Genomic DNA, 23,327 nt, shown 5'->3' on the forward strand with positions numbered 1-23,327 from the left:
AGTTCTGAAAAGTGAAACAATTCTGTGCTTATTTAAAAGAATAAGGTACTTGCATCTCATGACATTCATTTAAATAACTATATCATACTGTTAACTTTTTCAGAATACATTTAATCCAACTTGTACATAATCCAATAGAAACAAAAATCACTTTTTACTTAATTGAGCTTAATGTTTTATTGATTATAAAATTCTATTTTCTTCATAACAACACTTTGGAGATATGAGAGAAATTTTCTGGTTTCTCAAAATAAGTTTTCCCTTTTTGTAAATTTTAGAAATACAAAAATTTACATGCTTTTTCAGAGACTCGGGATTCTCATGAGAATCCTTCGGAGTGCTTTTCCAAACTATACATAAATTCGAAACTTTATTTTTCCTAGCATAGATTTTAGCACTTTAAGTAGCAGTGCAAAGATTGTGCATCTCTAATTTATCAAGGATTGAAATCCTTGATCCTTGCATGTTTCTGGAAAACAAGCATGTGGGTTCAGTGACATGTGGCAGAAAAAAAAAATACTGTTCTCAAGGTCATCGTACAATATATATATGTATATATATAGAGGTATGTTTGGTTGCAGAGTTGTTTTTTTGTTTGTTTGTTTGTTTTAAATAAGTAATGGAGGATAAAACAAAATGTGTGTGGCAGTAGGAGGCAGGATCTTTTTTAAATTCCTGTATATTTGCTTGAATATCATAAAGGTTACATATAGTGAGGCAACTGTAAGTTAACTTCTTGTGAAGACAGGATTTGAGTTCCACCTAATTTGCATCTCTAGAGATTTGACCAACATTTTTCTCCAAACTCTAAAGCATTCGATCTAAATAGAAGGGATTTATTTATTTATTTACATCTCATGAAGGACAGTACAAGTATGTTTTTTTTCAGTGGTTTAGTTACGGCAGCTGACTCTATATCTGAACCAACTTTTCTGTCATACAATGATGACGTTACCTACTTTTTTAAGAGCATGTTGATCATTCTTTTAGGAAGTATGTACTATCAAAAAAGTATTCATTTCAATTCATTTCAATGAATTAAGTGGAAAGATGGAATTTTAGTGGAAAGTGGAATTTTACTTTTCCTTTTTTTTTGGTATGATTCAACTAAATTTGCCTTTCTTTTATCCTGCCAATGCAAAACCTGTTTAAATTGGTCCAAGGGAATAACTTTTTTTTTTTTTTTTTTTTTTAACAAATCCCACCCACAATATTTATACTACAAAATCTTCCCTTGTAGCATAAATTCATCCCACTACAAATAATTTCCAAATAGTTTATGCAAGGGATGTTAAATATGAAAAAGGCAAAGCTAAGAGAACACTGTAAGATGTCAATGGAAACATTGAAAAAGAAGACTGTCACAGTGTGTGCGATTAGAAGTTCAAACAAGAATCTACTTTGTTCATGGGAACATCAATCAAGATTCTGCAGCAGAGTCATTAGAGGAAAGTTTATCTGTGGTGCAGTTAAGAGCTTCTAAGACAGTTTTCTAATACAGGGTGTAACAAAGAGAACGTTTTGTAAATATATCCTAAGATTATGAATCTTTTGCAAGCTTGATTGCATATTTTAATTGCACTATAATTGTTAAACATATCTGCTTAGTATAATTTTATTTTTTAATTAAATCTAAATTCTTGGTGTTAGACAAGAATTCTGATGTCACATTTACAGTTCATTAGATTCATAATTAAAATGTGTAACTTGAATAGAGAATTAGTGAATATTTAATTTGGAAAAGCTTTTTATTTCATTGCCTCTGGAACAGGCTAGGCTAGGTTTCTGAAAATGAATTGTACATTTAACAGCTACAAAAGCTCACTGCAACAGGAGGATTTCATTCTGTTACTAGCATGTTCATGGATATAAGGCTCATACATACTACTTGCTGAAAGTCCCTGTAGCATCTGTGTTACAGGTATGCCTCCATCTCAATCTCACAAATTTTTAAACCAATGCTGCAGAAAAGTCTACACTGCAGAAAAAGGAAGCAAACAAACAACAACAACAAACACAGCAGTGAAGTATCAATGTTATATCAAAACAAGGTAAATGGAAATAGGATCATGTCTTTTTCTGACTAGGTGTGCTGATTCAGACTATGAAATGTGACAGAACCCAGTGCTAACTTTTCATGTTTGATGGCAGTTTGTTCTAAAACACAATACATATTCTGCCCTCTTACTTTTACTCGAAAAGTAAAAATTAATTAATTACAGCAACAAATAGGTATTTGGAACTACATATACTGTATAAGAGAAATTTTATCTCTAGAGAAGGTATGTGTGATGAAAATTTGGTTTACTGAATCTGTAGATTGGCTTTTTATTCTCCAAGCAAGGACAGTATCAGTAAGGAACACAGTTACAACACATTTTCCTCCTTGGAAACTTGACTCCTTTGGATCCCTTCTGTGACCCCTTAGGGACTGCAGTTCTGACCATTGAGAATTATGTTGTGGAATTGTTTCAGTAAACAGATCAGTAATGAAGGTGAGAAAAATATTTCTGTTTGGGGTAGGTACTACACAGATAGAATGTTTTATGTTACATTTACTACAGTTACATGTCACAGGGACGTTGTGCTTTAGTCTGAACCTTTCTTTTGGCCCCTTTTGGAAAGGGCTCAGTTGCTAAATTAATCATATATTTCCTTTCTAAACTTAAGTCACACTGAAAAGCTACTCACTGACCTCCATATGGAAGGTGTTCATGCAACCAAATAATAATATCTGGAATAAATGCGGAAAACTTGCTTCTCATGTACTGAAGTTTTAAGATGACTGCTGATGTTTTTATAATTCTAAAATGTGAACGTCCTTCTGGCTCCATGTGCATGTGTTCTAGGGAGTTGATGCTGTTAGTTTGATGACTTGTATACTCTTTAGTTACTGTTGATTGCACAAATGTATAATGGAGAGCTACAAACAGCAACAGAAACTTAATGCTTCAGAAATTTTAGTAGAGTAAAAAATTTACAAAGGTAAGAAAATGAATAGTTGTCTTTAATGTGAATGACAGAAAAGGTAGATAACCTGGTCTTTCAGAACTTGATGAGAAATTTGAGAGGGATGTCTTCTGCACTGACGTATGATAATTTATTTTTTTTTTCCATTTCTGTGTTACTTACTGCAGTTGACCGGCGGGAAGGGAAAGACCTGCCCTAAAGAAGATAACCCATCTCCTAGGTCTCGCAAGGGACAAAAATCAGCAATATGTCAGTTCTTGCTATGTCAAAACAAATTATTTAGATTAGTTTGTATTTACAGTGCATTTATGCTGATGATACAGGCTGGATATTTGGTAGATGATTCTAAACATATATACTTCCTCAGTCATAACCTTTCCTTACCAATAAGCTTATAACTATACGTATGTTGTATTTGTGTGTGTACATATAGACGTGTATATATCTATACATAAATATGATATATGATATAGCTTTTAAAAAATGACCAGACCAGTGTTCTGTTACCTAAAATACAACCTCTCTATATAGGAACAATCACTAACATAATATGCATATTCTATCAAACCATCAAAATTAAGTATCTCTGGCAGGGAAAGTGTATGGATTTCAACATAACTATGTGATATTTTCAGTGATGCCTATAAAATATTTTCATCAATAATTTCCCTGTTATTGAATGTTTATGCTTTCTCTACATTAATTATGAATATAAAATTAATTAACAAGTTAAAATATATGATGGTTATATTTTCAAATAAAATTCTATTCAATTGAGTTAAAGTAGTAAAGTAGTTAAAGTAGTAGTAAAGTTAAGTAGATTTCAACATAAAAGATCTATATCAAAAAGAGATTATTTTAGGAATGTGAACATTCCGTTGCCATTCCATTGAATATAGGTTCTTTATTTTCAAGGACACCTAATAATTTAATAGTGTTATATACTGTGTGTTTTTTTGTTTTATTAACAGAATTTGTAAAACCTTATAGTTATAAAATCACTAAATGGTTATCTTTAAAATTTATACTAGAATAAATGAAATAACTATCTAACCTGTTAAAACAAAGCTCCTCTGTAAAATTTCTACCTTGTAGTGATGTATTTGAATCCACTGGGTGGAAAAAAACAACAAACAACAACTATCAAAAACCCCACAGCCTTCTAAATTTTTTTGGAAAAAAAAAAAAAAAAAGTGTGATAAACAGATATTTAAAACTAAGATCTTTTAAATCTTTTATCTATTTGTTTCAGCTGTAAGTTACCAGTACCTTGTAGACTCAAAGTTGAACTTTTATATCTTTTTTTCAAGACAGGTGATGATGGGGAGAAAATGAAATAATGACACAGAAGCAAAGCAAGTAAGTGCCATACAAAATGTGTAAACTGTTTCACCAGCCTGCCTGATTCAGCTTCCTTTATGTACTGTGAAATCAGAATAATGTTAGCACGATCACAAAGTCATATTTATTCCTTCATAAATCCTTCTGCTTCAGAAACTAGACAATTAATTTCTGGTTATATGGTTTTAACTCAGTATACAATTGTTCTCCCCTCTTTTTCCTTTTGGTTTATATGCATGGCATTTGTTTTGATATTACACAATTTAACTGTTTTGGTACTTTCTGTTCATAGAAATGCAATTTATTATTATTTTTTTTTCTGTTTCAACTTGTAGTGAAAACAAGTAATTCAATTCTTTAATTCTTTTTTGTGTGTGTGACAACCCAGTTTTATTTTGTCTGTTTCAGTCTCTAAGTACTGGAGCTGTTTGTAACCTCTGTCACCGACAGTTACAGCCCTAATGAGTGTTTCAGTAGAGGCTCTGCTACAGAAAATGCAACAAACATATGCTTAAATATTAAATCTGCACTTGTGTGCAGAATTGTAAAATATAATGGAATATTATCATATTAAGAGGTTCATTTTTTCTGTTCTTGGATCTCAAATACATGTTATATAAAGCATGAAAAACAAGAAGGCTCTCTCAAATGAACATTGTCTACATAAATGTACTAAAGTGCAGTGACTCAAGGCAAGATGTTTTAAGTAAATTTATATATATTTGGACTATTACAGACTACAAAATCTGTTTTATGGTATGGATTCTTAATATGGTAAATATATGGCATCTAAGCTTCTAGTACTAATGACAATTTGAGACTTAAATAGATGCAGTGCACATGTCCTGTCTTTATCAACTCCATCTGTAAAACATAGATCACCCTCTTTTAGTCCCGAGCACCACTGAGAAAGCTATCTTCTAAACATTATTTCTAAAATCCAATATAAGTAAATATCTGTGGCAGCTGTCTACCACTTTCACTCACTTCTTGTCAGAGCATTGAATCTGATCAGTTCTCTTAATGTTTCCACGTACACTGTTTTCTCTGGTTCTTAATAGTCATCTGGCAGCTTTGAGAAAATGATTATCAATGAAAGACAAAGACCAACTTACAGAAATCTGTTCTAAGAAATAAACTCAGAAAATGTAATTGAGTCTATAAATAGAAAATCAAAGCTTGCTGTTGAAGTAGGAAACAATGAAATATTTTTCAATATAGAGGCATTTTTCTTTTCTTTAAGACAGGTCCTATTTTTGTTCCACAGAAATAAATGTAATAAAAATATCAGTACCAAGGACTTTAATTACAGAAGGATTAAATCCCTAAATATTGATTGACATCTATAATGGAAATAAAATTGGGACTTGAAGCACAAATACTGATATAAGGAAAAATGTATGCTAGCGTAGCTGTCATCAATTCAAAATCAATGATACTTCTCTGTAGTGCTCTGCCTAGCATTTCTCGTTTTTCACCAGGAACTCATAAATATTTAGTTCAGTTTCTATATTTCCTGAGAATTCTAAATATATCAGATAGGGTCAAAAGCTTTATCTCTAAACCAACTAATGCAAGAGAATTTACATCAGAAAAGATAATATTGGTTTTGATATGATTGAAATAATACATTTCAGTTTAGAGTAATACTTTAGTAATACTCTCACCTTACTTAATGCCCGTGTTTAATAGGTATAAATCCAGAGGCCAGTAAAGTACAGAGAATTTGACACATCTCAGAGAACGTGGGTATTATTTGATTTGTTCTGTTAGCACATCCTATCTCAGAACTGGATGGTAAGCCACATGATGCCTGCGGACATGCCCAAAGCTCTCCCTCAGGCTCTCACTCATTGCTGTTTTTCAATGCCACTTGCCACTTTGATTGCAGTTTGAACCCTTGACTCATGAGTAGAGAGAATAACTCCACTCTCCCTTAGACCATTTGGGAGTCGTTTATGTCCAGCTCTTACTGGATCAAGCCATGAAAGAAACATGAAGATAGAACCAGTCGTACATTTTTTGTTTTTACAATGGCTTCCTTAAGTACACGCTCAAGATGATTAATTTTAGTCTTTCCTAAGTTTAAGGAAACAGCTGTTTCCAAGTCAGTCAAAGTTAAACTTGTTTAAAGTTAGGATCTATTTTAATTCTGACATGTGCTATACTTATAAGGATAGTAGCTACACATTTTGGTCATCTCTGATCAAAGTAAGTCACTTCAACAAACCAAAACTATTTCTTTTTTATTCAATCAATTATTATTTTTTTCTTTCTCTCTTTTTTTTTATTATATTTATATATTATAGTGTATGAGAAGATATCCTGATGCCATTTAATATATATATATATATTTGTTCTTGCTATAATTGATATTTTGGTATTGATTATTTTTCATGTTTTCTATTAAAATAATTTCATATTTGTATGTTTACTATTCATTAAATTTTTCAACAAAAACACCTTGTGAAAATGTTGGAAATTTTCTCTCTTTGCCATTATCCACACAGTTCCTTTATACAACTGAAAAGCAATACAGTGGATATGAAATTGGAGTTTTAAAAAATATTGTCTCAGAGACGAAATTGAACATACAGTCAAAATAGATGACACATCAGGATCATATTCAGTGTTTACTTTAGCAAGCTAAGTACTTTGTCTCAAGCTTATGAAAAATGTTATTGAAATATTGTGAAGTAATTGCACATCCATTAAATTAATGGAAAAATTATTTTCTAAGAAAATGGCAAATAATTTCCATCTTGAATGGAATGATATTATGGAAATATTACAATTTAAACTCATAACTGTAAAAACTTACATTGTTATGAGAACAGTATTTTGAACATATGTGATGTTTAATTACCTTTTCACAGTTTTTTGAGCACTGCTGTTTTAAAATAATTAGGCTGGCTAAGATAGAAAATATTTGCCATGTTTCTGCAAGCTGTTTCATTTTGTTAGATGTATTGTGGATTAATAGATTATGAAGATAGCTTTAGAATACATTTTCCCTCCTTTAGCTCAGATCTTTCTGATATTTTCCGTATTGGTCACAATAATAAACAGACAAAACCTTCTGCCATATGAAAATGATACTATGCACAAAGAATGCCTTTGATAAGTATGGTGATAATTAAATTTTCTCATTTATCTTACACAATTTTTGACAAGGAATAACAAACTTTGACTTGTTAATCAGTATTTTTTTTATCACTAGTGGAGTACTCAGCATTCCTTTATTGTCTTCATGTAATTTCTTTTTTTTTTTTTTTTTTTTTTCCTCTAATGAATCTGGAAGAACCAGGAATACCTTCAGAAACTTTTTCTGATTTACTCTGAAATTGCTGCAGTTCTTCAAAAATATATTCTTTTTCATATAAATACTTATTTAAAGTGTACTTTAAGTTATAATACTTTATAATACTTTTATAATACTTTATGTATTTTAAGTTACAATTTTAAGTTATTAAGGTCTAGATCAATTGTAACATATCTTATTAGTTAATAGAGGTGAAAAGAACAAGAATACAATAAATATATGTTGATTCATTTTTGAAGAGAGACAAATTATTTAAAAGGAGAAGAGACTGATTACACACCCTGATTAGGAATTTCTTAAGTGAAGCACCTGCTTTTCACAGCTGTGGTCTCTGAAGATGTAAAGAAAAAAATATTTTCTCTTTGCAGTGTAATCACTTTAATTAAATTCTGTAATTAAAGCATGGATATTATATTAATATTTTGAAATTTGGGCCAGAGGAGAGGGAGGAAAGAATTGACTGATAGATGGCAGGGGAATAAATGAAGATGGTGGGAAGATAAATGCAGCAGAAAGACAAACTAAGAAACATGCTACTTCATTTGGAATGATTCTGTTTCCTGTATTTTGCTGTTATTGACCTGTAGGGAAAACTTAAAGTACTAACGAAGTGTTCTAAGCCACAGTGTCACTGCAATTTAATAAGTTGCTATTTCTTGATTGAGTCTCAGTAACTGACTCTGTGATTCTCTAAGTTTATTCCAAGTGCAGAATTAAACATTAGGTCAAAACTTTATAATTGCTCCATAAACGATATTAGTTGTTTTTGAAGACAAAGAGAGGGTGTCACTGCAAGAGAAAATTAATATGAACTTAATATGTATAAATATTGTAAACTGGAAGCACTAGATAAATCTATTTTGCATTCCTACGATGGTAGGTATTTTACTACACAAGGTTCTTTAAAGCTAACTTGGTATTTGTTCCTTGCAAAAAAAAGCGATGATTTTTTTTTTTTTTTGGGGGGGGGGGGAGGGGAGGGGTAAGACTGTTTGTCAACTGTCATTATGAATTTCCACTGCTAACTCGTATAATTTTGAAAGAAGCTTCATAACAGCAAGTAGTACTAATCCATCACATTTGCAAAACATAGTAAAGCATGAATTTTTACATAAAGGGATGATACCAATGTGAAAAGATATCCAACAAAAAATGTAAGACTCCCTATGCTCCTTCTTTCCATGCTGGATGAGTATATAAGATCTATGATCAATAACAGATTTTAAAAATCTATGAATAGATATTTTTTTAAAAAAGTATATTAAAAAAGTATATATACACACAGATATTTATCATTATTTGATTATATATATATATTTGTCATTAATTAATTACTTTAAAATAGACTAACCCTATTCTTGCTAATAATCTTAATAATATAATTTTTTGCGTGTTTGAATTAATTGTGCAAGGACTGTCTTTTTAAGTTAAAACGCATTTTCCTCTTCTTGAAACTAAAATTGAATTGCAGCATCCCAGATGGATTAAAATTTTCTTTTATTACAATTTAAACACTGTATCATACCTAATATTTTTTTCTGTTTTTCTGAGCAAGCAAAAACTTCCTTTCATTTTCTTGTGTAGAATGGGCTTTGATAAATATTAATATATATTTTTTTTTTTCTTTAGTGTAAATTAGTTAAGGTACCAATCATCCACTGATGGCTGTATCACCCAATATTGCAAATAATCTCACTGAGCTCTTTGCTGAGGCACCTTGCAAGAATAAAGACTACAAAGAGCTGAAGGGCCAAAGCCTACATCTAACCAGAACACAGATAGCATATCTGGCAACGAGCCTTTTATAAGGATTTAGCTGCAGCCTTTCTACCAACTTTGGTGACCTCAGTGATCTTGCTCTGTGACAAAATTTCTGCAATGCTCCAAGACGGTCGTAGATCATGCCCTCCTTTATTTGAAGATGGAACTAGACTCTTTTGGACTCCAACTTAATGCACTGTGTGTTCTGTTTTGTGAATTTGCCATATCCACAGTAAATACATTTTTATAAACCTAAAAACCTGAAATTAATCTAGCTACAAGCAGGAAAGCATGAGATAAAAAAGCTATTTTTCTTTTCCTGCAGGTGTTTGAGTTAGTTAGGAACCAAAACACATGCTTCCTACAGTGAGAGAAATCAAAGCATCCATATGAAAGCAAAGAACACTACCTCTTCAAGTAAAATAAACAAGGTAACTTTTGATAGTTTTTATTTACAGGAGGAAGCTACAAAGCTACTGTGGCTGCAATTATATGGATGCAGCAGCTTTCTAAATATGAAATAATATCTAGATTACATGTTGATCTGTTTATTTTGGTTTGTACTTTCAGAATTTTTGGTTAGTTTAGTGCACTGGGCAAAAAAGGGAAAAAATGATAAACAGATGACTTCTAGTCTGATCGGTTTCATAGCTATAATAATGTTTTCTTTATATTGTAGTGTCTTCAGTTTTCAATGATGTTTTCCTAAAATATAAGGTCTGTTCTTCCAAATTGGAACTTTGCTATAGTAGAATTTGCTAGTCTGAACTAGCAGTGACATTGGTGGGAATGCATTAAAATCCCATTCCTCTACTGAGAGTTGAACTTTGTTCAGTAGTGAGGCCTGATTCAGCAGGTGGGCTGAGAAGAAGGGAGGAGATTAGAACTGAATGTGCTCCTACTACAATATTTTCCTTCCTGATTCCTTTCTGAGAAATAGTTTTGCTCCACACTTCTGTTTCATCCACAGTAACAACCCTCAGCAAACATCATTATCAGATGCTCCAGTACACCACATGCTACTGACAGCACCAGCTCCCTCACTTCTTGTCCCCTAGCCCTCTCTACCCCATAATTAAGACCTTTGTTTCATTTTATCATGTTTAGATATAGATATAGACTTATCTAATAATATCTGTGTGCCCACAGATGGGTTTGCCAGTGTCTCTTCCAGACGTCTGCTCAACTTCCCTGCAGGAACTACAGGCACTTTTACACATTTTCCAGGTACTAAGCATGAACTGCATATGGTCACGTGCTTCCTATGAGGTATCATGGTTTGGTGAAAATAATTTCTGTACAAAGCAATGTTTACCTGTGAGAATTAGATTTTGTGTTATATGTGTTTTGGTTTTCAAAGATGCAAGATAAATGTCTTATTTCTCTGGAATAGCAGCCCCAAATTATGGAAGCCAGACCTTCATTAAAAAAAAAAAAAAAAAAGATTTTAGACAGATATAAAGAGAGTAAAACCATATAGGGGAAACAGCTGAGCTCTTAGAAGGCTTTCTAGTTACCGTTCTGATATTAGAGAGCTGGAAGAGCAGAAATGTTGATAATACTGACTGGCATGAAAAATCCACAGGATTCTGCACTTTCCATTTTCTTCTCACTGTGCTCGCTGACTCCACAAAATGCTGAATCTTAATTTCACTTAAGATTTTCCATAATAGCAAAGGCATTATAGAAGAAGTAAATACACTTCTAAAGTACTGTGGACTCAAAAAGGGTACATTCCTTTTACTTTTCAACAGTGGTATTTGTTTTGAATACAATTTAGGTTTACAATATTGCAAATCAACATGTAATTTATATTCATTATTGATAAAGCAGTGACTTCAAATTAGTGAAAGTACACTTGAGTACTGCTTGACTAATGCTGACGTCATGAGAAATGATGAAACAGCCATTAGATTCTTCAGGAGGATATTTAACTGTTTTATTTGAAGAAGAAAGATTAACAGTGCTTTTCAAACCTTTGTTGTTTACCACTAGACAAATATTTAACTATCACATCTGAATTGTTTAAGACTTGTGTTTAAGCAAAAGCAATATTCTCATTATTGTCAAATCACTGCGATTGTCTGGTGGCATTATTGCTATTTTATTCTCATCAGACATGACCTTACATTCTGCAAGGTCTCTCCAAATGTTGACTGAATTGGTCATTTATTGATCATACCTTCATGCTAATGCATTGGAACTTTTCATATGCAATTGAAATAATTCAGAGAAAAGGTGACAGATTGATTCTCACAGAAATATACATTAAGCTACCACAGGCAAGGATATTGAAAAAAAATAAAAGAAAGAAAAAGAAAAAGGAAAGGTATCGAAAGGTATTTAGAGAAGGCATATCTTTTATTTATAGTCTTCTGAACCCAACAGTTTATTTTAGCTGCATCATTATTTAAAGAAACTTAAAAATGGTATATGCAGTACTTTTAGTTAATTCTGAGTAGTCATAATACAAAATGTAAAACATGAATGGTTAGATGAAATCATGATATATCATACGGTAAAGACAATAGATTAATAGATGTATTGAATTGTGAAACTGCAGAATAAAATCAACTCTACTCTACTCTCAGTATTAACAGAATGTGCCTTTGTAGGTTTTCTCATGTTTGGTATAGTTAAAATGTACCCCACTTGCAAACTATTTTGAAGACCATGATGTTAAACAAAAAGAAAAAAATTAGTATGCAGTGCACAGAGTCTTAGATAAATTGCCTTCTGGTTTATTTGGAAACTGTTCTTGAGTGTTGCTTTAATAAAATTACTTTACTATCTGTTTTTCAAACATCAGGTTTAATTGAACTCTAGAGATATAGGGGCCTAACCTCTAATTTACTATGTCATTAGGTAGAGAGGAATGTATAATCTTACATACCTAGTATATATGGTTATTGTGAAATGAATTATATATTACTTCTTCAGATGAGTTCTCAAATATCAGCTCACAAATACATTACAATTATGTGCAATTTCAAAACAATATGACATAAAGCAGAATTGTTCATGCTATTTCTACCATTGGAAACCCATGCAAAGGTCTCAGAAAGTTATGAAGGCCCTACATGGAAAGAACATGAGTTTCCAAACTGATAAAAATCTGTACAATATTACTTCATTGGAGGTGGACTTAAGGACAAAAAAGTCTTGAAAGATGAGACCAGCAAAAACTACTGAGTTCCAAGTGTGCTGAAACCTACATAGATTGCTCACTTTCTGTATGGTGGGACCCAGTTGTAGCAAGCTTTCCAGCTCTACTCTCCTGGTATTTCTGCCACTCTTCCTTCACATAAATGAATGGACACTTGAAGTTTTGTTTTCTACAATTCTTGAAGTGCTCTGACAGTAAATGGACTTCAGAAGCAACTCACTGTCTCTGCTTAATTCAGCCTTGCTGGTTCCAACTTCATGACTGCTGACAACAAAAATGTTTCATACATTTCTTTTTTTTCTTTGGTGGAATTTAAAGTTGTTCAGTTATGTTTAGTTTGATACAATCACATATGGAATAATAATCAAGGTTCAGCTTTCCTTCCTGATTTTTTTTTTTTTGTTTTGACTAAAAATGTGCAATTTTCATTAAAGTTTTCACCATACAGGAAAATTGATTTTTTAAAAAATGTAATTTTTCCTGTGGGAAACAGATGGAATGAGTATTTCAATTTATACAAAAAAATACTTATTGAAATTCAACTCTCTACCTACCAGTTAAGGAGATTTAGTTGACCCTAATTATTTTTTTCAAAATTAATCATATTGAAAATGAAGTGTGAAATCAAAAGCAATGTTGCATATGTTCACAGAGTTATGCAAACTAAAACCAGAATTTTACATGATTTTTATATTGATCATTGAATTTATATCTAATATTCTCCTTATTGAACTTCATTTTAAAAAGCTTCTAGATATAGCATGTTCTTTCAGAAATCCTAAGATTGTGGTAATAAGACAGAAAATGTGACTATAATTGGACTGTGACTGAACCTGAAATTTGTTGATATTTAGGACACCAAGTCTAATTAATATATAAAAGAATTCATGGGAAATTTAGATCTGGATTCATTTTAAATGCTCACCAGCTTCAAAGTGTATGTTCTTATCTCTTCCTTTCCATTTTAAACTAGTTATTTGCAAATGGCCACATTGTAGAAACTCACTATTATGTCTAAAATTAAATGCTTTAACTTAAAACTGTAATCTTCTTCTAAATCCACCTCTGTTCATATTGTTATACTAGTATGACAGCCATAATTTGAGTATCTTTTGCAGGTTCTGTGTGGGATGGTTAGCTAGGGTGGAGATAGTAGATGAACCTTTATTTTTAGTGAGAGACACTGCAGTCTTCTACAGTCTTCATTATCAGCTTTACCTGGCCTTACCTTCACAGCTGAGGCATGTACTTATCGCAGCTGGAAAACGTGACCTTAACAGACTAACTTGAATAATTTATCTTGAACACTTTATTTTGAACATTTTGCTTTCTCACAGATGACAGTTTGTCTCTGGCCTTAAGAGAACAGAGTAATATTTTGAGGACAGACTATCTCAGAATACTCTAGGCCTTGTCCAAGTACCAGATATGGCAGCACAGAACCAAAGGGAATCCCCCAATTTCACATGCATGCTCTCACAACTGTGCGTTGCAGCCACTTCCATGCACTAATGTCTTTTGCCATTTTCTGCTACTCTTACCTCCTATTCCTGGTCATACTTGAATTATAGTTTTCAAATTATTGGTTTTATTAGCAGAGCACTGCTTCACAGCTACATATAAAATATTCATACAGGGAGGAGGAAAAGGGCAGGAGTTTAGATCAAGAGGTATCCCTGCTTAAGCAGGGAGTAAGCTTTATTATTCATGATTTCATTTTCTGCACTCAAGACCTTCAGGTCACCTGCACACAAACATTCTTACAGTTCTAGATCTCTAGCTGGCTCCAACACAACATTTCATTTCCCCAGATATATCAGAATTATTTTGCAGGCAACAGACTGCACAACAAGTAACCCATTATGAAAGAAAAAAAACGTTTAATTAGGTGTGCTTTGTGCAGGATATTTTAAAACCCTCATTCACTTCTTAAGTCAGCATTAAAAGACCAGCTTTGAGGTGTATTTTATATATATTTAGAAATAAAAGTAATATTTTCAGACTTCAATGCCATAAAATTAGGTGCCTAAAGGAATATTTAGCATAAGTATCTATGTTTACAGTAGTTAGAACTCACAGATTATATTAGGATCTCAACGATGTCAACTCCGATCACTTAAAACACAATAAGCACGGAAGCCAATGGTAGTTTTCTTTAATTTAAAATGCCAATTTAAACATTTCAAAAGCTGCTAGTGAAGTGTGTACATATCTGAATGACTCTAGAAATCTGTCTTGGCGATGGATGGACTCTAGTGTAAAGGTGTGAAATTGCACGACTGTTATTGCACATTAATTATAAAGAGTAAGATACCTTTTAACTTGCATGTATGTATTCTATTAAGCTTATTTTAGTGATGAACTTCCTGAAGAAATGAGAGGTTAAATTATTTGGTCAGACTTCTATGGAAGAGAATCCAGAAGCCCTGCCTTAATTTACATTCTGCAATGTGCTTGAAAAGAGAACAGGGAAAGAAGATACAAATCTTTCTGGATTGGAGACAGAGTGACCGAGCTTTCAGAAAAAGCAAACCGAACACAGGCAGTAAGTAAGAAAGAGGCTTATTCCTGTCCAGTGAGACAGAGATAACTCTGGAGAAGACCATTTTTTTTCATAATGTTTGCATAATTACATCCACTGCAAGTTTGAGCCTTGAACAGCTCCTGAAATGCAAGATAAAGGATCACTTCAATCTGTATTTGAAATCTTTTACCTAAAAAATATCTTTACTTTGCTCCTTTGTGCTGCTGTGCAAACTTGTTTTTTTATTGCAAGTGAAACAGCAGCCACACATCTGGCAGGAAAAGGAAGTGTATTACGTATGGGTCTGGTTGTGTGAACAGTTGAGGAATAGGGCAATTAGTTAACCAGTGGCTTACCATTATTAATTATTTTTTATGACAATTACACACTGCTTGATGTGTTTTATTTTTATTTATTTGTAAATCATTTTGCATGCCTGAGTGCCCAGGGAAGATGTGTGTATTTCTCAGACAGAACTCAGCACTGTCAGCTCTAGTTGCCATTTTTTCACACTATGGTTTGTCATTGTGACATATTCCTTTGATTCAGTTGGGAAACTGGAATTGGGATAGACATTATAGGAAATGTAACTTCTGTAGATTCCACCCATGAATAAAATAACAAGGAAACAATTCTGTTATCTAAGAACTAAGCAAGGCTTTTAGCTTTTGCTAACAGAGCTACATACAGTCCTAGTTGAGGTAAATGCTGATGGTATGTGGTAGTGGGGAAAAAAAATTCTCTTGTGGCTCTGAATAAATTGATATAACCTTCATATTATTTCCTTTGAACACTTTGAGTCAAGTGTATGAAGTTTTTCCTTTGGTATTAGCAGAATTTTATGAAAGATATATTTTTTCAAAATGTTAACCTTTTATTAAACAATATATTGTTTTCTTTCAGTTCTACCCTGTTCAGGATCTACAGAGACTAGACTGATCAGTATGGTCTCTTTATACTTTTGATAGCAGCCACTCCCTGTAATGGAGGAAATGTTGGTGCATTTTGTTCTGCTGAAAGGCAGATGAAAGATATTGATCTCAGATAAGTGCCAAAAAACTCAGACTCTAGTGAACTGGGAGAAGTGATGCCCACAGGCAACACAACTGTTTCTATCTGATTTATGTGAAAATATATGCTGGGTATTCATATGCCTGGGGTGAAAAGACTTAGTGCACTTTTATATGTAGTCCTCTCAAATAACTCACTTAGTTGCTGAAGTAGCTGTCCCAGTAAATTCTAGCTGTCACAATGGTAGTGTGCTTTTTAAATTATTTTTATTTTTTAAATTGTCCTATGTATCAATAGGCATGGTGTATACACCTAAATTGCCTTGTGGCAGTTGCAACGACCTCTTTCTTCCTTCTTTTTCTAATTATCAGTCCAGATTCATTAACTGAAGAAAAGGAGTGCAGTGTGCTTTGTCAGGGCCTGATTAAAGTTGTCACGCTAAATGTTGTGCCATGATTTGCACTTGTACTAATACTCATAAAAACTTCTTGGGCTTACAATTATACCATCTGATGTGTACTATAAAGAGTATTTTTATTTATTTTCTGCAAATGAAACTAAAACCACATACACGTATGCACATATATGCATATGCATTCAATGTAAAGCCAGTAAATAATATGCTCTTGTTTTAAAGATGAAGGTGAAGCAGAGAAACCATATCCCAGTTAACATTCATTTTCTTCTAATTTTATATTGAAATATTGATAATACATGTTTTTCATTTGAAATACAAAACACTAAAATATCTCTGGCAAATCAAGAAGTAGAAAAGATACTTATTGCTCAGAATTCAGAAACATGCTTTGAAAATAAACGTTTGTCCTTTTCCTATATTTTCTCCCTGTGAGGAAGAAGAATTTGCTTCTGAAAGCATTTAAAGTTGGTGGTACATGATAGCAAGTTTAGACAATTGTCACAAAATCCCCAAACTTTAACAAAGTTCATATTTATCTCTAGCCTAGAAAGAGTTAAGAAGCCTATTTTCTACTGGAAGAAAACTTCAGACAGAGCAAAAGTTTTTGTTTTTACTTTTTTCTTTAAGATTTTGATTGAGATACTATTTGGAGGCAAAGTACAAATTTAATTATACAGTTTTACTACTAAAAAACAATTAGGGCAGATTCATGAAGCAATTACATCAATTGCCCTGTGGCTCCTGTTAGATTTAGTAAATGCTTTCATTTTTTATCGGCTGCTTGAGCCATAATAAAGCAGATGGATTTTAGTTGCTCTCAATCAGTGGTTAATTTTCAGATTTTTTTTCTTTTAGTCTCACTGAACTAAGTAGTGAGGGCCATAAGTTGTCATGTAAACTGCTAGCATATCTTTCAAAGGAAATGGATATTTTGTCATTGCAACTGCCCAATTACAAGTTTCCAGGCAGTGTATGAGCAGCCATCAAATTAAGTGAAGTCAAGTTTGGTAACATCAGTTCGTAATCTTCAGTATTTAATATGATTCTTGTCTTTGTAGTCAATTTCTGCATATTGGATTGATTTAGTCAAATTGTTTGGTCAGTTTGAGATTGTAGGCAACATCAGTACAACACAAAAAATATTACATTCTTAATTGGCATTCTTATTTTTTTTCCTCTGAAGATAGTAGAAGTACTTGAGTACCACAGAACAGAAGTATCCAATGGTGCCACTCTTCTCCTATCATTTTAACTTAAGCAAGCTGAATTCTAAGAATTAGATCTGGTTATTTTCTCTTACATGATATTTTCTAGTCTACCAGGGAAAGAAATCAAAATTTCTGTAGAAAAATTATTTTAGGTATGTTATTCATATTTCATAAATATAAAGAACAATTGAAAAAAAGTTAGGGCTGAGACATAATGAAAGCAGTGTGTGTAAAAAACAATATATTTTTTTTTTCCAGTTAAACATTGAGTTATGAACAACTTCTGTACTTTTACTTCCTTAGAAATGAAAAAAAAATTCTACAATTCATATTTTTGAAACTTGCACATTATCCCAGTTCTACCCACAATGTTTAAACTGCTGGAAAACAAAACTGTCAAAGTGCCAAAGCAGCCGCGTCTTAGATTTACAAGGTAAGATTTGTGTAAGAGTGATTGAATGTGGTTTCTCTTGCCTTCCATTTGACAAAGAATACTTCTGAAAGGAATGTAATCTTAATGACAGCAAAGAAGAAGCCAAATAATAAACATTACTGTTTTGTATCCCACTGTCCTGTCATAAAAATAGTAGTATGCGCAAGTGGCCTTTTTATGTATGTAGCATGAGGATAAATTTTGTCTCCTTGCTTTCAATTGAGTAGTAAACAATAAGCAAGGTCTATGATGGATCTTGATATTAGTACAGAATTATTTTGTACTGAGTTTCAATGGATAACAGAGTTAGCTAGAAAATCCACCATAGAGTGCATGTAGGAGATGCACCTAAAGAGTTTTAGGATTATGAGATGCACACAGCTGGAGAGTTTTAAGATTATCACTAGCAGTATATTTTCTTTTTAACACTGTTCTTGTTTTGTTAAAATTAAAAAAATAAACTATGGTTCAAAAATGGTTTCTTTACGGAATGCCGGTTAAGTAAGAGGATTGAAGAATGTCCTTTACTATACACTGAATTCTCCTTAATTGCTTTTAATCTGTAGACGACCACAAATGAAACACAATAAAGGGACTAACCTTTTCCTCTAAGCTTGATCGACAATGATCTGCAATTTCCATTTCCCGCTGCACTGTTGGAATGATTAAGCTTTGTTTGTTTGAATTTAGTATTTATGATTATAAATTATCTACTCATAACCAAAGTCATTTGCATAAGAAAATTATCTTCCATCAATTATGATTTTACTGCAAGTACTTTAATATTGTAACAGCCTGTTAGTACTATATGGATAATTAAAGGGATACTGTAAACTCAAATTTAGCCTATAATTTATACTCGGCTGCCCTGAACTACCATCCCCCCCAAAACCAATGAACCAAAAACAAACCAAACTCTTATTAAACTTACCATTACAGTTGAAGTGTTTTCCTGAATCAGGTCTTAATCCCTACATTTTGTTCCATTGGATGTCAAACTGAAATTGGAAACTTCAGTATATAAAAATGGAAAATGTTTACTTTTTCACTCACTGCATTTTTTAAAACCTTTAAAAAAAACTCTCTTGAAGAGCTAATAAAGCCTACTAGCTGGGGGAAAAAAAAATCATTTTATTGCTTTTTCTGCTGGGTTATTTATTTTTGTCTTGCAGGAAGGGAGGATATCTTCATCTTATGGCTGTGGTATCTGTCTAGAAATAAATTAATCTTTGAGCTTTCTCCTCCACCCCTTTCTCAAAAAAAGACCTTTAATCATTATACAAGTCCTAGCACTCTGGTACATGTCAAAAGGACTTCCTATCAGGTTAGTCAGACTCTTCTAGTCACTTAAAGAAAACATAGTAGAGAAAGACTAGTAATCAACCTTTAATAATCTTTACTAGCAAGAGTGAAATTATTTGATAAAAGCAGTAGATAGTTACTGTAACTGCTTATTGTTATGTTAATTATTTCATATACTAGAATAGCCTTATCCTATCAACATCCCTAAGAATTTATTTCTGGACTTAATATTGTAACTGCTTTTAAAAGATCTCTTGCCCATGAGCTGGGTGAACAAGAAGACAGAAACAACTGCATAAACCCTGGAGCTACTTTAGTCTGCATGTGATATCTGTGCTGGGACCATGCAGAATTTGTACAAAGATTTGTAATCTGAAAACCAATTTTTAATCATAAGACACATGACCACCTCTAACCTGTCTTTATATGTTCTGTACTTAGATGTGCAAAATATCATATCTTCTACCAAGCTCTCTTCCCAGTGTAGCAAATAGAGGAGACGGTAAATGAGATCTTCAGGCTGTGTCGGTGCTGTGATTTTTAACTCTTGAAATAAGACATGTGACTTCATAAAAATAATTTTATTTTCTATTCTGTTTCTCAAAATAGTCACCATAGTAAATACTAGTGGTGCCTTACTCTTCCCAGATTAAAAATGCATTGTTTGCTCTGAACAATCATTCCTACATGTTTATTATAATCTCCCTAATGCTGACTTCACTGATGAGCTAATCATACTTCAACTTTTTCCTCCTTATTCATGCATTCCAAATAAGTTTTTTTGTTTGTTTGTTTTTGGAGCACTTCAGGTTTTATAGGTTTTCAGGTTTTTTCCTTTCATTAAATGATTTTTAGAAGTATTTCTTCATCATAATAAAACCCACACCTAATTTCTTTTCCAACTCAAAAATATTAACACTACTCTCTGTTTTTGGATTCATCTACTTACATCAGCGGTCACTACTTTGAACTTGTCATCATTTTATGATGTATGTATTTTGTAGGCTTCTATCTGTTATTTGATCATTGATCACTTTTTCCCCTTCCTTACAATAGGTATGCCAATATCAATTAGTCTTGAACTGCTTGTTATTTTGTGACCTTTAAAAATGCCATATTGCATGATTTATGTGCTTCTGCTGTGTGTGTTCAGATACAGTTTTGCTGTGGTAGAACCACGGGCCTTCTCTGATTTGGTAATTCATTTCCTTTTTCTGAGTGAAAACCCATCAAGAAATATTGACATTCTCACTGTAGTGGAGACTAGTAAATCTTACCTGAATAACTGTTCTGTTTGATTTCCTAATTTTAATTGCTTGAGGCAATTCTTCCAACACTTAACTAATAATAGGAAGACTTTCTATAGGAGACTTCCAGAAACAGTGAAGTGAATGAGGTTCTGCTGTAGACAGCAGAATCCAGGAGGCAGGAGTGGATACATGGGAAGACGTAGGTGTCATTCGGCAGCAATGAGTAGTGCAGCACTGTGAAGAAGGGAAGAGATGGAAGGGAATGAACAGAAAAGGAAGAACAGGTGGGTATCTTCATGTGGAAAAGCAGAACACTATTTAAAAAGAAAAAGGGTAAGTTTTTTATTTTTATATTTTAAATCTGACTTCGTTAATTTATTTTACTTCTTATGTCTAGCATTTTAAAGATCTCAATAAATAAATCTAATAGTATAAGATTTTTTTTTTCTTTTTTTTTTTCCTTTTTTTTTTTTTTTTTTAAACTAGTTGAAGTGATTCTAATGTATCAAAATTAAATTGCCCTTTTTAGGTCATTTTTTAACAAAAGGATCATTACCCCCGCTCCTGGGTAAGTACAGATATTCATGTTCTTATGTTAATCTCTTTCTTCAGATTGTAATAGTCATGTTCTTTCTCTGTATAATTTAAATAGACTTCACAGGAGAGAAATTTGCCTGGAGGGGCTGGAGAGGGTAAATATTTATGTAACTTTTACAGTTGGTGACTCCTGCTATTTGAGCTATTGGTAAGTTCTGACTTCTATTTATATGGGACTATTTCTGATATATGTGGGATATTTCTGACTGACTTGGAGGAAATTGAATTTGAATACCAACCCACAAAACAGTGTATGGCTGGGACAGTCAGTGTAAATATGTTTCACATCTCATATACTTTCTTACTATAGAGTATATTGTTTTAAGGATCACTTTCACAATTTATTTATGTAATTTACTGGAATGAAATAAAATATTACGTAGTAAGCAAAGTGTCACTGACCAAAGTTTGAAGTACCATCTCAAAGTAGAATTTATAAATGAAATCACATCACTTATTTGGAAATAAAACTTTGATCAAATACTAAGTATTTAAATATATTAAGTTCTTTAATTCAACAAATTATGTTATGTTATGTTATATTACTTTTTTGTTTTGTTTTGTTTTGTTTTGTTTTCTTTTTTTTCAGCACAGAAAACATCATATTTCATTATTCAAACTAAAGAAAAACTTTTTCAACTGTGATTTGGACCAGATCAAAGTATTCCAGCTTCAGTCATGTGCCTCACTGATGACAGGCAAGTGTCACCTAAGTGAAACGAAATGCATCCAGGCTAATGAAATCCTTGCCTTCTGGTTATTCCTATGGAGAGCTGCATTTCTAGAGTTACCAAGGTCAAACTATTTTGAATTGAGCTAAAATCACCAGTAATTTAACGTAGCTTCCCAGGCCTCTATTCAAATAGGTAAAGATTAAAAATATTGCTTCCTATTTCATTCCCCTGAACTACCCCAAACCTGAAAATCTTAAGCCTATGTTTTCAAGTTAAAAATGTATATGCTAAACCCAGTTTTTGCATAGTCACCCCCTTCTTTATTCTAATGTCCAAACAGGAAAACTGTAACCTTCTTTGCTACCTGGCCAGGCCAGAAAAAATGTCCCTCTCTATTTCTCTTGTTCATCACTCTTAATAACAAGGTAGAACTTTCTGCCTGAGAGGTAGTGAATGAGCCATTGTAGAAAACTATGACCCAAAATCATGGACAGACAAATAAAACTATGACTGTTATTTATGTAGTCCAAAAGTTAGAAATGTTACCATCTTTGTACGCAGTTGGGTATTTAAATACACTGTGCCCTTTTAACATACATCAGGTTACTTCAGCTCAGTCATCTGTTCTGCAGTATTTGCTCACGTGCATAGTTTTAATTTGAGACAAATATGAGGTAATGCATCCTGACCTAAAGTCACTGACTTTAAATTAAACTGAATTACTTCACATTTGTTGTGAACCATGAACCATGAACACTCACATGGACAAAATGAACTAATCTAACAATGTAATTTAGTGAGACAGATAATTAGTCTGTGGGACTGGCCCTTATATCTTTTTGTGAAGAAGAAAAGAGGAAAGGATGAAGAAAAGCACATGTGATAAATGTTTGTCACATCTAATGATCTGGAAAGCCCTGGGCTAGAAAGTAATGTAAGAACCGTAGTCTTTCTGAGAAAATGGAGGCTTGCACCTTACTTTCAGATAAATTGTGCTTGCATGAGGCAGTTTAGAGCTCTAAGTTTAGAGCTCTAAGACCAGCTTTCTTAGTGGATACATTTCCCAGAAAGAAGAATTCTAATGACACAATCCTAAAGATTATTCTGCAGAAGAAGTTATGAAGTATGGGTTTCTATTCAATTACATTAAACACTACTTTTAATATTCACAAATATAACATTTGTAGCACTCAGAAATACTAGTCAGAATTAAGAGCACAGTGTTGAGTGTGCTGAGCAAACAATAAGTCTTTGTATCATAAGGTGTATGCAAGAATTTCTTAGTGGAAAATAATATATCATCTAAGCTATCCAGATTTAAAGAACTGCAATTTATCTCAGGAGTACCTG

This window comes from Netta rufina (assembly GCF_964035555.1).
Source record: "Netta rufina genome assembly, chromosome: 9".
Taxonomy (NCBI): Eukaryota; Metazoa; Chordata; class Aves; order Anseriformes; family Anatidae; genus Netta; species Netta rufina.